Source organism: Gorilla gorilla, chromosome 20 (genome assembly GCF_029281585.2).
Source record: "Gorilla gorilla gorilla isolate KB3781 chromosome 20, NHGRI_mGorGor1-v2.1_pri, whole genome shotgun sequence".
NCBI classification, from domain to species: Eukaryota; Metazoa; Chordata; class Mammalia; order Primates; family Hominidae; genus Gorilla; species Gorilla gorilla.
The window spans coordinates 47725945-47733256 of NC_073244.2; positions in this window are offsets into that span (position 1 = coordinate 47725945).

The window sequence follows — 7312 nt, forward strand, 5'->3', positions numbered from 1 at the left end:
ACTCAGGCAGTTCTTTAAAGGTATGGGGATGGGGTGGGGCAGGCTCAGTGTGCATGCATTCTTTTTCCCCTTTCTGTCTGGAATGTGGATATTGTGCTACATGCAGAGCAGCTATCTCATAACCATGCATTTTTTTTTTTTGAGACAGAAACTTGCTCTGTTGCCCAGTCTGGAGTGCAGTGGCGCAATCTCAGCTCACTGCAACCTCTGCCTCCTGAGTTCAAGTGATGCTCCTGCCTCAGCCTCCTGAGTAGCTGGGACTACAGGCGTGCACCACCATGCCTGGCTAATTTTTGTATTTTTAGAAGAGATGGGGTTTCACCATGTTGGCCAGGCTGGTCTCAAACTCCTGACCTCAGGTGATCCGCCTGCCTCGGCCTCCCAAAGTGCTGGGATTACAGGTGTGAGCCACCATGCCCGGCCAATACCATGCATTTATAATGGAAGGAAGGAGATGAGAGTTTACAATGTCATATTAAATGAAAATAGAGGATTTTAAGTTATATATGTTGTGTGAAAGCAATTTGATTAGAAGATATGTATATTCTACCTATCTGTGCATGAAATGTGTAGTTGCACTTTAATTTTCTTCATTGTAACTAGACTCAAGCTTGTGAAAGAAGGGACTTGTCTTTTTGTTTAGTTGTTCCATCTTCACCATTTACAATGGCTAGCACATAGTTGGCTCTCAGTAAATATTTGATTAATGAAAGAATAGTAAGTAGTTAATAAATGATAGCAGTGCTACTTAGTTTCTTTTTGGTTGCACAGAGGAAACATGCCCAGATTGCCTTAGGTTTCTGTTACTCTCTGAGATTACTCTGTGTTAACTCTACCTCTGGGGTAGGGAAGAGGTATGCCAAGGGGTGTTATAAGCCAACATTCTTCAAACTGGGTATAAGTTCTTCATCATCCATAGGACTTTTGATGTTGGGCGAAAGATATTCACTGCTTTGATTATTTATTGTTTTCTTTGATTATTTATTTTCTGTCAAGCATAAAATATAACCAATTTTTCTCACATTTAAACTTATTAATTTTGATTAATATATATTTCTTTTTTTTTTTTTTTTTTTGAGACAGAGTCTTGCTCTGTCGCCCATGCTAGAGTGCAGTGGCACACTCTCGGCTCACTGCAACTTCCACCTCCTGGGTGCAAGCGAGTCTCCTGCCTTAGCCTCCTGAGTAGCTGGGATTACAGGTGCACACCACCACGCCTGGCTAATTTTTTTGTATTTTTAGTAGAGACGGAGTTTCACCATGTTGGCCAGGCTGGTCTTGAACTCCTGACCTCAAGCAATCCGCCCACCTTGGCCTCCCAAAGGGCTGGGATTACAGGAGTGAGCTACCGCACCCTGCCAATTCTTTTTTTTTTGAGACGGAGTCTCACTCTGTCGTCCAGGCTGGCGTGCAGTGGCACTGTCTCGGCTCACTGCAACCTCTGCGTCCCAGGTTCAAGCGATTCTCCTGCCTCAGCCTCCCGAGTAGCTGAGATTACAGGTGCCCACCACCACTCCCGGCTAAATTAGTATTTTTAGTAGAGATGGGGTTTCGCCATATTGGCCAGGCTGGTCTCGAACTCCTGACCTCAAGTGATCTGCCTGCCTTGGCCTCCCAAAGTGCTGGGATTACAGGCATGAGTCACTGCACCTGGCCAGATATGGATTCTTAAATGCCAATTGAGTTCTTAACAGGGAAATACTAGAAGCATTTCCGTTACATAAGGAAAGAGACAAGAATATATATATATATCACCATTACTATTTAACTTTTTTTTTTTTTCTTGAGATTGAGTTTTGCTCTTGTTGCCCAGGCTGGAGTGCAATGGTGCGATCTCGGCTCACCACAACCTCCGCCTCCCAGGTTCAAGTGATTCTCCTGCCTCAGCCTCCCAAGTAGCTAGGATTACAGGCTTGCGCCATCATGCCTGGCTAATTTTGTATGTGTATCAGAGACAGGGTTTCTCCATGTTGATCAGGCTGGTCTCCAACTCCCGATCTCAGGTGGTCCACCTGCCTTGGCCTCCCAAAGTGCTGGGGTTACAGGCTTGAGCCACCGCACCCGGCCCTTAACTTTTTTTTTTTTTTTAAGAGATGCTTGGTAGAGTAATTAAACAAGTAAAAAGATTTAGAGGCAAAAAAATTCTGAAAAGAGGAAATAACAATGACTTAAATGCATAATTCCATAGGAAGTATGTCTGGAAGATAAATGTTTATGTATATATTTTTAATCACCCTCTGAACCTGAACTTGAGTTAATCAGACTCATTTATCACTAATCTTTAAAAGGGCTCTATAGATCTGTTTCCAACACCATACTCTACTTCCATTCTCCTTCTGCTGTAGACACATTCAAAATGATTAATTTGTTGGACACAGTGGCTCACGCCTGTAATCCTAGCTCTTTGGGAGGATGAGGCAGGCGGATCACCTGAGTTGAGGAGTTTGAGACCAGCCCATCCAACATGGCAAAACCGCCATCTCTACTAAAAATACAAAATTAGCCAGGCGTGGTCGTGCACACCTGTAATCCCAGCTACTCGGGAGGCTGAGGCAGGAGAATTGCTTGAACCTGGGAGATGGAGGTTCCCGTGATCGAGGTCATGGCATTGCACTCCAGCCTGGATGACAGAGTGAGACTCCAACTCAAAAAAAAAAAAAGATTAATTTTATCTTTATGCTTGAAAATGTTCTTACAAAGCATATATTTTACATACATGTATTAAAAAAAATATATGTCTCCTATTCTTTTTCAGTAATCACAGTGTTTTTACAATTATCTGTTACTATGTAAACATTTATTTCAAGGCATTGGTCACGTTACCTACCTACTCTTGCAGGGAATGGACATGCAGATTGCCTCCATACCCTCCCACCACAGGAAATGCTGAAAATAATAATCTCATACATATCCCTTTATGGGCCAGTTTGAGAATTTCTTAGGCCACAGAATTTCTGGGTCATAGGATATGAGTTTACTTGACTAAGTGGTGCCAGATTCTCTCCGGATTGGTTGTAGGAGTCCACACTCCCACCAGTATGGAATGAGAGTTTCCATATCCCATATCTGTATGAACACAGCACTGTGTAGCTGTCTCATAGTTATCAGTCTAAAAGGTATAAAGTAGTATTTCTTTGTAGTATTAATGTGCATTTCTCTGATTGCCAGTGATTTTGAATAGCTTTTATGCTTGTTAGCTTTTTCAGCTTGTTTGTAAATTGCCTTTTGTACCTTTTGTTAAAATGTAATTGGGATTAGTCTTTTTCTTGTTAATTTTCAAATGTTTATGTTTTCTAGATATTAACTCTCTGATAATTTTAGACCCTGCTGATACCCTCTTATGTATTGTTTATTATACTTTTTATTAAACAGAAATACTTATTTTAATATTATTGTTATGTGTTTGTGTATATGTATGTGGCTTCTGGTATTATTAAGAAACATTTTTCTGGCTGGGCATGGTGGCTCACGCCTGTAATCCCAGCACTTTGGGAGGCCAAGGTGGGCGGATCACCTGAGGTCAGGAGTTCGAGACCAGCCTGGCCAACATGGTGAAACCCCATCTCTACTAAAAATACAAAAATTAATCGGGCGTGGTGGCGGGTGCCTATAATCCCAGCTACTCAGGAGGTTGAGTCAGGAGAATTTCTTGAACCTAGGAGACGGAGGTTGCAGTGAGCCAAAATCGTGCCACTGCACTCCAGCCTGGGCAACAAGAGCAAAACTCTGTCTCAAAAAAGAGAGAAAAAAAAAAGAAACATTTTTCTTCTCTAAGGTCACAAAGAAATTCTTCTACATTTTTGTCTCTTGACTTTGTAGTTCTACCTTACACAGTTAGGTCTTTAACCTATTCCAGAGTAAAATTTTGTATTTTCAAAAAAAAACTATTCTCCCATAATTGTCTCTTTCAGCCCTTCTCTGTGAGATGGTATTTTTTCCTGCCTCTGGATGAAATGTCTGTCAAGTGTCATTATAGTCATTCTTAAGTAATAAAAAATCCAGTAGACAAAATCAGCCTTAATTTGCTAAATGAAATACCTGGTATATTACAATGATTAATACTCTGAACTGTTTAAAATTAAGACTTCTTCCTACAACTGAATCTTAGGTAAAGATGGACACCTGCATGAGGGAAGGAATATGTGAGCAGCTTCCATTTCCCTTCCATGGTCTTCTCAGCTTCCTCCAAAAGTAGATTGTTCAGCCTCCCTAAAGCAGGAGAAGAGGAAGGGGAAGGAAGGTAAGAGACAGGAAAGGTCTTACTTAACTGGTATTGTTATAATCAGTGTTTGGTTCTCTCCTGCCTTCATGGATAGTCAAAGCTGACAGTTTTTCTTATTGTTAGGTGTTTTTCCGGGTTTCTAAGCAAATACCTTGCTGCAGATCTTCAACTGCAGGGGAGGCCATGTTGCCAGAACATCCTGTTTACAGAGGCCATTTAAAATCCTTACGTTAACCCTAGGCATACTGTGGTCATCCTTTTCTGGTGGGTCACATTGGCCCTCCAGAAGTTCTCTAGAACAGGATCCAAGATCTCCTGAGGTCAGCTCACTCCGTATGGTCCATATCCTGTCACCATGTGGGAATTAAGTTCCTATCTCTGTTTCTCCTAAATGGCAGGAAAAAAGGTAAAGTTCTAAGAACTCTCTTAACACACTCCCCTTTGGATATTAGAGGGACTGGGATGGATCGGGTCAACTTGCTTGGTTTGATTAGAGGAGGAAACACCCACCTCCTTTCCTCAGCGTGCTGAGAACACACCCACAGCTCTTCCCAAAAATAGTCCCACCTCACAAAAAGTCCTCTTCCTCAGCCTCCCCAGCCTCTCACATGTCCTTGAGGTATGTTGAACTGTATCAGAAATTGTTTATAGCCAGTTTCTTTTTTTTAATTTTAATTTTTTAAAATATGGTCAGCTGGGCACAGTGGCTCATGCCTGTAACCCCAGCAATTTGGGAGGGCGAGGCGTGCGAATCACCTGAGGTCAGGAGTTCGAGACCAGCCTGACCAACACGGAGAAACCCCATCTCTACTAAAAATACAAAATTAACCAGGCATGGTGGCACATGCCTGTAATCCCAGCTACTCAGGAGGCTGAGGCTGGAGAATTACTTGAACCCCGGAGGCGGCGGTTGCAGTGAGCTGAGATCGTGCCATTGCACTCCAGCCTGGACAACAAGTCTCAAAAAAAAAGAAAAGAAAAAAAAAGATAGGGTCTTGCTCTGTACTCCAGGCAGCCTTGGCTCACTGCAGCCTCAACCTCCTGGACTCAAGTAGTCCTCCCACCTCAGCCTCCTGAGTAGCTGGGACTACAAGCACATGTCACTACAGCTGGCTAATTTTTATGGTTTTTTCCTAGACGGCACCTGGCCTAGAAAGCAATTTTAAACAATGAGAAATTTCAAGAAGGTGACTGGATATAAAATACGCCAAAATAGTACACATAATGTATATGATACACATATATATATGAAAACAACAAATAGAAGATTCAATCGAAAAAGTTGTAAAAGACCCCAGCAATGATAGACATAAAAATATGTTACTAAGGAATAAAATTAGCAAGAATTGGTATACCTTATGAAGAGAACTTGAATATGGAGGGACTAATCAGAAAACATGTGAAAAAGCATAGTATAGGATGCCTCAAACTCCTAAGGGTTTAAAACTTAATTTGTAATAATTTAATGTGATCCCAATCTGATAATTATTTTATTAATAAATTAATAATTGTTTTATTAAAGACAAGTTAATTCTGAAGTTCATGTGGAAAAGTCAATATGGCAGAATAGCCAGGAAAATTCTGAAAAACAGTAATTCAGAACATTTACTCTACCATATGTTTAAACATAAAATAGTAGCCTTGGCTGGGTGTGGTGGTTTATACCTGTAATCACTAAAAGCACTTCGAGAGGCTGAGGTAGACGGATCATTTGAGCCCAGGAGTTTGAGACCAGCCTGGGCAACATAATGAAACACCATCTCTACAAAAAATACAGAAATTAGCTGGGTATGTTGACACATGCATATAGTCTCAGCCATCCTCCCAAATGCTTTGGGAGGCTAAGGCGGGAGGATGGCTTGAGCCTGGGAGGTCAAGACTGCAGTGAGCTGTGATTGTACTACTGAATTTCACCCTGGGTGACAGAGTGAGACCCTGTCTCAAAATAAAATAAAATAAAATAAAAGTCTTAAAATAGCATGGTTCTGACAGATGAGCAGACGGATCAGTGGAGTGGAAGGGAAACTCCAGACCCAGTAGGTAGTGCAGTATTCTTCATATGATAAAGACAGCATTTCTAATTAGGGGCACACATATGGATTTAGTACTTCGTTTATAATATACACCTGTATATTGTAATCATTGTGGAGGGAAAGAAAATAGGTCGTTAACATTTCATATCTATTATTCCAAGTGGATCAGAGATTCAAATGTGAAAGATGAAATCATAAAAGTTCTCGAAATAATGTGGAAAAAATGTTAGCCTCAGGACATGGAAATCATTCTAAGTCTAACACAAATCCTAGAACCCATAATTGAAAATAATAATAAATAAATTTTTTTTTTTTGAGACAGAGTGTTGCTCTGTTGCCCAGGCTGGAGTGCAGTGATGCGATCTCGGCTCACTGCAAGCTCCGCCTCCCGGGTGCACGCCATTCTCCCACCTCAGCCTCCGGAGTAGCTGGCACTACAGGCGCCCGCCACCATGCCGGCTAATTTTTTGTATTTTTAGTAGAGATGGGGTTTCACCATGTTAGCCAGGATGATCTCGATCTCCTGACCTCGTGATCCACCCACCTCGGCCTCCCAAAGTGCTGGGATTACAGGTGTGAGCCACCACGCCTGGCCTAAATTAATTTTTTTACTTGGCAAAAACTATTAATGCTAAAATTCCAAAAGATAATTGATAGCCTGGGAAAACTTACCTGCAACATATATCCCAGAAAAAGTTAATTTTAATGAAATGAAAGTACTGCATATCTAATAAGGAGGAAAAATAATCAAAAAGAAAATAAGCAAGGGATACAGAGATGGTTCATAGAAAAGGAACAAAAAATCGCCTTTTGGTATGCATGTTTTCATCTGTTTGGACTATCATAACAAAATATCACAAACTGAGTAGCTTAAAAAACATAAATTTATTTTCCTATAGTTTTGAAGGCTGGAAGTTCAAGATAAGGGTGCCAGTACGGTTGATTTCTGGTGAAGGGCTGTCTTCCTGGCTTGTAGATGGCCACTTGCTTTTTGTGTCTTGACATGGCTGTTATTCCGCGTGTGGGAGGAGAGAAAGAAATCTCTGGTGTCTCTTCC